The following is an 11,442-nucleotide window of genomic DNA, read 5'->3' as shown; positions in this document are numbered from 1 at the left end:
AACCCCAGAAGGTCACCTGGTTGGTGATCAACGTGGCCACATCAGATGCCATCAATAAAACTAGTCAGATCACCCCCCCTTCTACATGGTGGCCAGACCTGCAATTTGACCTCTGCAATCTTACAGCTGGATCTTGGGACGTGAGCGGATGAATGGGCCAGGGGAAAACCAGGCCGGAATGTGGAGACAGTGGTAAGGGATGTACCCTGCCACTCGTGTGATCCTCTAACTCTCCTGGTTGCTCGCATGTCCTTAAAAGACATGCATTGCTACTGACAATAATCTACATCTGTCCCGGGTCCAATAAAACTACATCTCAATTACATACTTGCGGGGGGGGATGACTTTTATTGTGCAAGCTGGGGATGTGAGAGCACAGGGATGGGGTACTGGATTAAAGGTAAAGGACCTATCCACGTTAGTAGGATCAAACAATGACAACTGTCTAAAAACCCATTATATGGGCAATGTGCAAACTATCGTAACTCCATACAGATCAGCTTTACAAAACAAACAAACAAAAAAAGGATAAAAAACTAAAAAGATGTTTGGGTTAAGACTCTGTGTCTCAGGATACGAACCTAGCCTCCTACTGATGATCAGAAGGGTTGTCGAACCCCTGCCTTACCAGGAGATGGTGGGTCCGGCCTGGTTCCCACTGCCAAGGCCCACCAGCCCTACACATGTCACTACTAGCCTGATGCTCGACACTAACATCCTGGTGTCAAAAGCGTCTGTGCCTGGATATTCTGGTCCAGACTTAAGTGGGACCAGGCATGAGGACATTCGTCAGGCAGTGCAGCTTTCTTACACTTTTCTCAATGCCTCTAGACTTAAACTTGTTGACCCGTGCTAGCTGTGCCTAGATGCCAGCTCTCCAATGGTGGAGGCCCTGGGGACAATGGAAAACTACAGTGATCAATGCCGATGGGGTGGGCTCAACACAAAAACTGGTGGGTTCACCCTGCCTCTTAAATGTGGTAAAAATATAACCTGTGTTACCCATGGACACCCTGCTGGACACTCCTGGGGGCGCTGTCAAAACATCACTTCATCAGGGGGTAACTGGGTAATCCCTACCGAGCCTTCATATTATTGGCTGTGCCAAAAATCAGGTTTGACACCTTGCCTTTCTCTTGCAGTGTTGCGGCAATCGGGGGGACATATGTGCCCTGGTCTTCCTCTTCCCTTATGTCATTTATCACTCCACTGAGGAAATGCAGGGCCGGGAGATGCACATACAAAAAAAAAGAGTTGCATTCCATGGTTGTGGTCTCCACACTTGTTGGCCTTGGAGCTGGGGAAACGGCCCTTGGAGCTACATCCTTAATTATGGTGCAAAAAGGCCTCCAACAGATCAGGGCAGATATGGATGCTAGCCTAGATAAAGTTAAGACAGCTGTCAGGTTTCTCCAGGAGACTCTTTCCTCTCTAGCTCAAGTAGCTTTACAAAATAAAAGAGGACTTGATCTCCTGTTTCTTCAGCAAGGTGGTATATGCAAAGCCCTCGAAAAAGAATGCTGTTTCTATGCTAATAATTCAGGAGTGGTTATGGACAATCTTGACAAATTAAGAGAGGACTTAGACGTCAGTGAGAACAGGAGCTCTGGTATCAACAGTGGTTCACTGCCTCACCATGGCTCACTGCCCTTATTTCTACTCTCGTGGGGCCTCTCATAATCCTTGTACTCCTCTGCACTATAGAACCCTATGTAGTTAATAGGCTTATGAATTTCATAAAAAAAATAAACACAATTAATGATGTTAAGAATTCAATATGATCGCCTGCCCACTTCTCCCCTGAAAACATCAGCCTAACCCAAGGCAGGACACCGGCTTACCTAAATCAAGGTCTGGCCAGTTACTGGAGCTCTTTCACAGGCCCCGGTTCTAAATAAAATAAAAAAGGGGGAGCTATGGGGACTTGGTGATAGAAAACAACTTAACAGTCAGGAGAAGTAAAGACTGTATGGGAATGGTGATAAGAAATGGAAACCTAACTGTTCTGGAAAATAGAAACCTAGCCCTGGAGAGATAGGAACCTGACAGCTCTGGGAAATTGAAACCTAAAATGCTAATTAAGTCCTGTGGCCATGACCAATCAAACCCTGGGGTGGAGTAAAGGGAGGGACATTCAATGCTCACAAATGTATATAAACACTTGCCTAAAGCTTAACAAACGAGCTCCTGCTTGACAAGACTCCCTGCCGCCCTGGTGGTTCCTCGGGAACAGAGGGTTGAGGCAGCAGCGCACTCCCCCTCCTCGGCCCACATCGTGCTGCGTGTGGGGAAGGGCCCCGCAAGGAAATGTAAAATAAAACAGCAATGGGACTCTTCCCTATGCCAGTCAGGTGGCTATCATTAAGAAAATAGTACTGGGGCCGGAGAGTGGCTCAGCAGTTAAGAGCACAGATTGCTCTTTCAGAGAACATGATTTGGTTCCCAGCACCCACATGGCAGCTAACAACTGCAACTCCACTTCCAGGGTGTCCACCACCTTCTTCTGACCTCTATCCAGTTGAACCACATGGGTGCATTTACATACTTGCAGGCACTACACTCATATACATAAAATAAAAGATTTTTAAAAGAAAATAGTACCAGTGCTGTTGAGAATTTGGAAAAGAAACACTTTCTACACTATTGGTAGGAAAATATATTAGTGCAGCCAGTATTAAAGCTAATATGAATGATTCTCATAATACTAAACCTGGTATTACCATATGATCCAGTGGCACTGCTACTGAGTAAATATCACAAGAGACAAAAATTGGAATAACACATATATACTTGAACATGTCACTATTACAACATTACTCACAATTAGCCAATAGTTCTCAATAGTACACTGAACTTAGAAGCATGAAAGCCTTATCAAGGATTATTGCTGGTATAAATTAATGAGTATTACTTTATCATCCTGTAATATGCAGGAATCAGATTGTTTAGATCACAGATTGCTTCATTTTACTACAAACCAACTGCTCTGGCTACGATCTATATTCCTCAATCCTTTTCCTATAAAGTGAATGGAAATTCTTCATTGCTCAAGAAGAACTCAGATTTTGCGGTTGTTGTATGTAGTTAGTTGCACTGTAGTTTAAAATTTAAGGAGAAATATTCATTTAAAATATATTTTTGCTCCTCTGATAGTCAAGTATAAGAGTAGAAAAATCAGATATGAGGCTTAATACTTGGTCATGGTGACTAATACTATAAATAGCACTTTATATGAGCATATTCCTTGAGCGTACTAACCATGTATTGTAGAGTGGCCGGTATTCCATTTAACATGTTGGTAAATTTTCAAACTCAGACTGGACATTGTTCTAGCTCAAAGATTTGATCATTTTAGTAGTTATTGAGATGGAACTCATAGAAATAACAAGAACTAAGAGGCCGTATTTTTAAGAGCAAATTTATGCTAGTCATGAGAGGAAAAGGAAAGCAGATACATTTAAGAACACATCACCAGCAAGGTGCCTTTAATCCTAGCATGTGGGAGACAAAGACAGGAAGAATTTTGTTATATGGTAGCCAGTAGTTCTACATAGTCAGTTCCAGACCAGCTGGGGCAAAAGTCAGACCTTGTTACAAAAGGAAAACAAAACAAAACATTAGAATACATCGTTTTCTTTTTCCAGAAATAAGGAGTGACATGAAATCTTTCTATTGGTGAACATGGAAAGATATTTCAATAAAGAGGAACAGGTTATATTATCATGTAAGCATAGCTGAGTATGCTGAAAGCATGGGTATTATAGTTAGGATTAACCTGGGCAAACTGTTAGCTTTCTCATATCCCCGGTATGCCCTGAGTACACACAACAGCTGGGTATCATGTTCCTATTGACTTTTTGATAAATTGACTTACTTCTCCTTCACTTCTGAGCAGGGAAAGCCACCCACCTCTCCCCTAGAGTCAATCATATTTCCAGCAGTACAGCAAAATCTTTGACTTCTGAATGGGTACAGAGCTGTTGTCTAAATGGCCATCCACATATCACATCTATATCTTTTCTCTCCAACTCGTCCTCTTGAGCTCACCTGGCTTCTAGTCTCTTGCACCTGACTATGGTTGTCCTCAGGTTGGCACTCACTGTTCAGAACTTTCAGAGGTATTATGGCATGAATTTTTTAATTGCCTATCTTGACACAATTATAAATTAAATTGAAGCATATTGAAGTTCAAATCAACAAACACAGTTGTACAAGTATCTCTACAATAAGATGAGTCTTTTGGGTATATGCCAAGAAGTGGTATAACCAGGCCATATGGTAGGTTCATTTTTAATTTTTAAAGAGTTCTCCACACTGTTTTCCATATGGGTTGCATGAGTTTGCAATACAACCAGCAGTAAATAAGCATTCCCCTTCCTCCACATCCTGGCCAGCATTTGGTGTCATTTGTTTTCTTGATCCTAGCCAGTCTGATTGGGGTAAGATGATACCTTAGGGTGATTTTAATTTGCATTTCCCTAATTACTAATAATGTTGAACACTTTTTGAGATGTTTCTTTGCAGTTTTTATTTCTTCCTTTGAGAACTCTCTGTTTAGATCTTTAGCCCATCTTTTAATTGGGTCATTTGGTTTCTCGATTCTTTGTTTTTTAAGTTCTCTATATATTCTGGATGTTAAATCTCTGTCAGATGAGTCACTGGTGAAGACTTTTTCCCATTCTGTGTGTTTTCTCTTCACTCTTTTGACTGTTTCTTCTGCTATACAGAAGTATTTTAATTTAATGAGGTCCCACTTGTTGATTGCTGACCTTAATTCCTGAGAAAGTTCTGTACAATTTAGAAAATCCTTTCCAACACCTATATCTTATACGTTACTGCCAATGTTTTCTTCTAATAGTTTCAGGGTTTCCAGTTTCACATTGAGGTGTTTGATCCACTTGGAGTTGTCTTTTGTGCAAGGTGAAAGATAAGGATTTAGTTTCATTCTTCTGCAGGTGGAGATCCAGTTTTTCCAGAACCATTGTCGAAGATGCTGTCCTTCTTCCACTGTGAGTTTTTGGCACCTTTGTCAAATATCAGGTGGCTGAAATTTCATGTACTTGGGTTTGGGTCTTCAATGATGTTCCGTTGATCTATGTGTCTATTTTGTGGCAGTACCATGATGTTTTTATGACTATAGCTCTGTAGCATACTTTGAGATCTGGTATAGTAATCCACTCACTGTTGATTACCCCAGATGTGCTCAGGGATTTTTTTTTTGACTGTCTGGGATCTTTTGTGCGTCCATATGTATATAAGGATGTTTTGTTCTAATTCTGTGAAGTATGTCACAGGGATATTGATTGGGATTTCACTGAATCTTGCTTTTGGTAGGATATAGTTTCACAATATTAATTCTTCCAATCCATGAGCATGGGAGGTCCTTCCATCTCCTGGGGTCTTCTTCAAGCTTGTTCTTTAATGACTTAAAATTCTCATTGTAGAGATATTAGGTATCTTTGGTCAGCTTTATTCCAAGATTATATATATATATATAATTTGCAGCAATTGTCAAAGGGGCTATTTCCTGGTATTCTTTCTCCAATTGCTTGTTATTGTTATATAGAAAGCCTTCTGATTTTTGTAGGTTGATTTTATAACCTGCCACTATACTGAGACTGTTGATCAGTTCTAGGAGTTTTCTGGTGAAACTTTTGGGATCACTTATCATATCATCTGCAAAAAGTGATAATTTGACCAGGTCGTTTCCAATTAGTACTTTTAAAATTTCCCTCTCCTGTCTTATTGATCCAGCAAGAATTTCAAGCACTGTGTTGTAAAGGAGTGGATATTGTGGACATCCTTGTCTGGTTCCAGATTTTAATGGTATTGCTTCCAATTTTTCTCCATTTAGAATGATGTTGGCTGTGAGTTTGTTTTATATAGCTTTAATTATGTTGATGTATGCTCCCTGGAGTCCAATTCCCTCTAGGATTTTGAATATAAATGCATGTTGAATTTTGTCAAAAGCCTTTTCTGCACTTATTGAGATGAAAATATGGTTTTGTTTATTTTCTTTGTGTCCATTTATGATTAGAAACGTTCATTGACTTGCATATATTGAACCATCCCTGCATATCTGGAATAAAGCCTACTTGATCATGGTGGATGATCTTTTGTTGTACATCTGTGGGCAGTTTGCAAATATTTTATTCAGAATTTTTGCATCTATGTTCATTAAGGATATGGGTCTATAGTTTTCTTTTTTTGGTTGTATCATTACCCAGTTTGGGTATTAGAGTGATGCTGGCTTCATAGAAGGAATTTGGGAGTGCTCCCTCTGTTTCTATCATTTGAATAATTTAAGTAATATTGATTGTGATGTTTCTCCTTTCATCTCTGATTTTTTTATTTAAGTTTGCTCTTTCTTTCTTTTGGTTAACTGGACTAAGGGTTTTTCTATCTTGTTTAGCTTTACAAAGAATCAGCTCTTACATTCATTGGTCTTTGTACTGTTTTCTTTGTTTCTATTTCTTTTATTTCTGCCTTGATTTTTGTTATTTCTTCTCTTCTGATGGGTTTGGGTTTATTTGTTCTTACCTTTCCAGCATCTTGAGTTGCAGCATTAGGTCATTTATTTGGGTTCTTTCTAATTTTTTAATGTAGGCACTTAGAGCTATAAACTTCCCTCTTAGGACTGCTTTTAAAGTGTCCCAGAGGTTGTTTTGTGTTGTATGGTCCTTTTTGTTGAATTCCAGGAATTATTTTCTTTCATTTTTAAAAAGTATTTTATTTATTATTTTTATTTTATGTGCATGAGTGTATTTCCTGCATGTAAGTAAGTGCACCCATGCCATGCAATGCCCACTGAGGACAGAAGGGGCCATTGGATTTGCTGGAAAGGGAGCTACAGACAGTTGTCAGCTGCCATGTGGGTTCTGGGATTTGAACCTGGGTCTCTTGGAAGAACAACCAGTGTTCTTAACTGCTGAGCCATCTCTCCAGCCCCCTTTTATTTCTTTCTTTCTTAATTTCTCCTTTGACCCACTCGTTGTTTAGGAGTTTGTTGTTTAACTGCCATGAGTTCATGTAGTGACTAGGGGGTTGATTTGGAACTTTATTGCATTGTGGGCTGATAGAATGCATGGAATTATTTCAATTTTTTGTGCTTCTGTAGTTTTATTTTGTGGCCCAGAAGGTGATAGATTTTTGAAAATGTTTCATGGAGTGCTGAGTAGAAAGTGTATTCTTTGGTGCTTGGGTGGAATAACTGAAAGATGTTTTCTAGGTCCATTTGATGTATGGTATCACTTAACTCAGAAATCTCCCTGTTTATACGTTTCCCAGTTAACTCTGACTAATGGAAACAGTAGGGCATTGGTGTCCCCTTCTATTACTGAGTAGGGGTTAATCTGTGTCTTAAAGTCTTGCAGTGTTGTCTTTATGAAATTGGGTCCCCCAGAGTTTGTTGCATATATGTGAAGTATTGTAATATCTTCTTGGTTAATTTTTCCTTTGATCAGAATGAAGTGACCATCCTTATCTCTTCTGATTAGTTTTACTTTGAAGTCTATTTTGTCAGATATTAGAATTGCAACCCCTGCTTGTTTCTTAGTGCCATTTGCTTGGAATATTCTTTTCCATCATTTTACCTTAAGGTAGTGCCTGTCCTTGAAGGTGAGGTGGGTTTCTTGCAGACAGCAAAGAGATGGATTTTGTATCTTAACCGATTTGCTTAGCCTGTGTCTTTTGACTGGGAAGTTCATTCCATTGATATTTAAGGTTATTATTAAAAGGTGTGTATTGGTTGCCATCATTTTGATTATTGTTTATGTTCTCTAATTTTGTGTTTCCTCAACTATACCTTTATTTATTTTCTTTCATTGCCCCAGGGTATAGCTGTTCCACCACTCTCTGTATTGCTTCAAGTATTCTTTGAAGGGCTGGTTTTGTGGACATGTATTCTTTCAGGCTATTCATGTCATGGAAGATTTTTCTTTCCCACTCAACTATAATATAAATTTTCACTAATGTATTCTGGGCTGGAAGGTATTGTCATGTAGAACTGGAAATACCTTATTCCAGGCTCTTCTAGATTTTATAGTTTGTGCTGGGAAGTCAACTGTAATTCTAATGGGCTTTTCTTTGTATGAGATTTGTTGTTTTTATTTTGATGCTTTCAGTTTTCTCTCTTCTGTACATTTAGAGTTTTTACTATGATATTTCGTGGGGAGTTTCTTTTCTGATCCTGTCTGTTTGGTGTTTTATGTGCTTCTTGTATTTGTATGGGGATGTCTTTCATCAATTTTGGGAAATTCTCTTCTACAAACCTGTTTAATATTTGGTCAATAATATTAACCTAAAATTCTTCTTCTTCCTCTATTTCTAGGATATGTAGAATTGTTTTTTTTCATGGTGTCCCACATCTCTTGCATGTTCCATTCCTGTGTTTTTTAAAAAAAAATTTCCATTACCTTTGCTGGACTGGTTCAATTCTTCAACTTTATCCTTCAGTCTTGATTTTGTTTTCCATTTGATTCATTTTAGAGGTGTGGGTTTCCCCAATTGTTTATAGTTGCCTTACTGAGTTTTGCACTTCCTTCTTCATTTCAGCCTGAGTTTTCTTCAATGTTTCTTTGTGAATTGCAAATTCAGTCAGACGTTTATGTCTCCTTTTTTATTCTTCAATTTAGTTCTTTCATTTGTTTGTTCATGTGTTCTTTAAATTTGTTAAATTCCTTGATCATATTTGTGATTGTTCTTTTAAATTCAGTGTCCTGGGTTATCTCTAAGTGGTTTTCCTTGAACTCTTCTACAGGTCTGGTGGAGTTTGGTGGGGACATAGTGTTTTGGCTTTCCATTTTAATATTCTTTCATTGTGATTTCAGCATGTGAATTTCTTTTGTCATTTATGATTCTGATATGAGAATTAAATTGAAGTATGCTTCTGTTTGTATTATTGGTTTGCCTAGGTCCTTTCCTTATTGGTTATGTAAAGCTGCTTGGTACAGGTTTCAGGTTCTCTCAGGTTTTATTTTGGAGGGAACTTATGGCTTCAGTTCACCTATTCAGGAGAGCTCACAGAAACCCAAGTCAGGTTCCAGAGAGGTACACTCAGGTTTCCTTCTGATGTTTGGACCACTATTAGCAGGAACTCAGAGAAAATTTGGAAAATTTCCTGGGGGGTGCTATTTTGGGACTCTCAGTTAGTCTGCTGTATTCTCAACCCCTATGCCAGAGGGAGACCAGAACCCAGCACTCTCTGGCAGTGTGCTGTGATCACAGCTACTACAACAAAGGAGGTCGGAGCCCGTCTTCTCAGGCTGTCTGCTAGGATCCCAGCCTTAGCCAAGCAAAGACAGGTCTGCCCTGGGGACTTGGGAGGGGGATCACAAAATCCTAAGTTGGGGAATGGGTACAGAGCAATTAATGGAAGCACACCAGGATGTGGAGGCAGGATCTGGGTGCTCTCAGGCAGTCCCCTGCATTCTCAGTCCCTACCTTCCTCCTTTTTAAAAAAACTATTATTTTTTATTGTTTTTTTAAAAAAATTTCATAAATACATAGAGTGTATTGTGCTAATATTCATCCCCATTACCATTGTTTTTCTTCCCCCACACCTGCTGACTTTCTTCTTCCCAATGTTTGCCCTTCAATAGTTTTGGAAAATGTGCCATGCTCATTGAAAAGGAGAGGAAAATCTGGATTTAAAAAAATATTTATTGACCTTCTGTAGTTTTTTATGAGTTCTTAATCAAATTTGGCCCACTCCCTCATACAGTCCCCCTTATTCCCTCCATGAAGACCTCATGTATTCTGCCATACAAATCAAGTCCCATTTAGTCAAGAATTTGTACCCAGATGTCCTTCAGTGTAAATTTGTTCATGGGAGTCTAGTCAGCCTATCTGGAGATTATATGTAAGGCATACTCTCCCTCATCCAGCATCAGCCAGTCTCCAATAGTTCTCAGTCTAGGGCCATCCTGTCTCACATGTCCCTCCTCCCCAGTCAATCCTTGTTTAATTACATTGGCATGGGTCCTGTGCTCTATGCTATCATTGAAACAAGTCCACATGTACAGGTTTTCCAGTGAACTGAAATCCTCTGTTTTCCTGTTTTCACTAACCAGCCCTGGCTCTTAAAATCTTTCCACCCCCTCTTCCTCAATGGTACCTGAGCCATGGGTATGGTGAGGTTCAATAAAGGAGTCCCATCCAGTGATACATAATCTTCAGTCTCTTCTTCTTATAACTTGGACAGTTGTGGCCTTCTGTGTGCATCACACTCTATTGTACAAGGAAGCTTTACTGGTGAGAGTTGAGGGATGTCTTGATCTTCTCCCTACCCCCTCTTCCACTATGTTCCATGAACACTAGGTGTAGAAGTTCAACTGTAGATGTGTCACCTGGTACTGGGGATCTCTCAGACATATATTCTCTGTGCTTGAGGAGCTGTGGAATTCTGCAGTAGCCACCATCTGTTGCAAAAAGGAACTTCTTTGATAAGTGGTATATGATATGCTTTATGTAAATATAAGGATGCAAATTTAGGACATGGCAAGAAATTCGTCTAGAGATATGAAAAATTTTGTTTTTTTCTAAGATAAGTGATCTCTCCTGCCATGCATATTTGAATGAGTTTACAGTACCACTCATGAGTTCACCCTCATTGAGAGGTCTTTAAGTCCAATTAAATAGCTGTTGGTTGCCCTCCAAATTACAGTGCCACTAGTGCACTGATAGAGGTAGTTTGCTATCCTAGTCATAATTAGGGTTTAGGGCTTGGTTGGGCCATCAATTGTTTTTCTCCCTTGACATTTTGCATATTTTCCTCTAGAATTATGATAGTTAAACTTTAGGTAGAAGGACTCCAGGTCAGTTTCTGCTTCATTGCTCTAAGTCCTGACACTGAAGCATGTCCCATCTTCAGCAGTAGGGTCTTATCTGCTAGTTCTGGGATTTAACCAAGAACAGACAATAGCCTGTGTTATTTTGGGAGTCTCCTGGACCACTCTCACCAACCATTCAAAGGGATGTCCCCTTTGTCTGGAACTGTGTTCTTTGCAAAGCATTTTCCAGGTATACATACACACTAATCTTCAGACACTCTATGGGCATTTTTCATGGGGTATTAGGGATGTTACATTTTCCTCTCGATTTCCTAAATACCTAAGATTCTTTCATCTCTACCCTTGTTCCTCCCATTCAGACTCCCTTCTTGCTCCTTAGTCCCAGTGACCCCATTCCCCATTATGTCCATTCTGCCCCCAATAACCTTTGCTCACCCATCTCCCCTCTCCTAAATCCCCTTTCCTCCACACCTTGTCCACTTGCATGTCCCTTCTTCCTCTCCTCCCGGCCAAATACTCCCACTCTCCCCATCTCCCCCTGGTAACATCTGTTCTCTATTATCCCCTTCCTTTGGGTTCTTTCTTGTCATTTGCCTCCATGTATACTTTCCATTTTCCTGATTCCTCACATTGCATCATATATATATATATA

At 39.7% G+C, this 11,442-nt stretch overlaps 1 pseudogene; it reads left to right on the top strand.

Moving 5' to 3' along the window:
• The first annotated feature begins 1,004 nt into the window (after window positions 1–1,004).
• Window positions 1,005–11,442, top strand: part of LOC103725540 — a 22,585-nt pseudogene continuing 12,147 nt past the window's right edge.

Source organism: Nannospalax galili, unplaced genomic scaffold, assembly GCF_000622305.1.
Source record: "Nannospalax galili isolate Female #2095 unplaced genomic scaffold, S.galili_v1.0 scaffold10, whole genome shotgun sequence".
In the NCBI taxonomy this organism is placed as follows: domain Eukaryota; kingdom Metazoa; phylum Chordata; class Mammalia; order Rodentia; family Spalacidae; genus Nannospalax; species Nannospalax galili.
The sequence above is the reverse complement of the archived record's forward strand: the minus strand, read 5'-3'. Positions and strand labels throughout refer to the sequence as shown.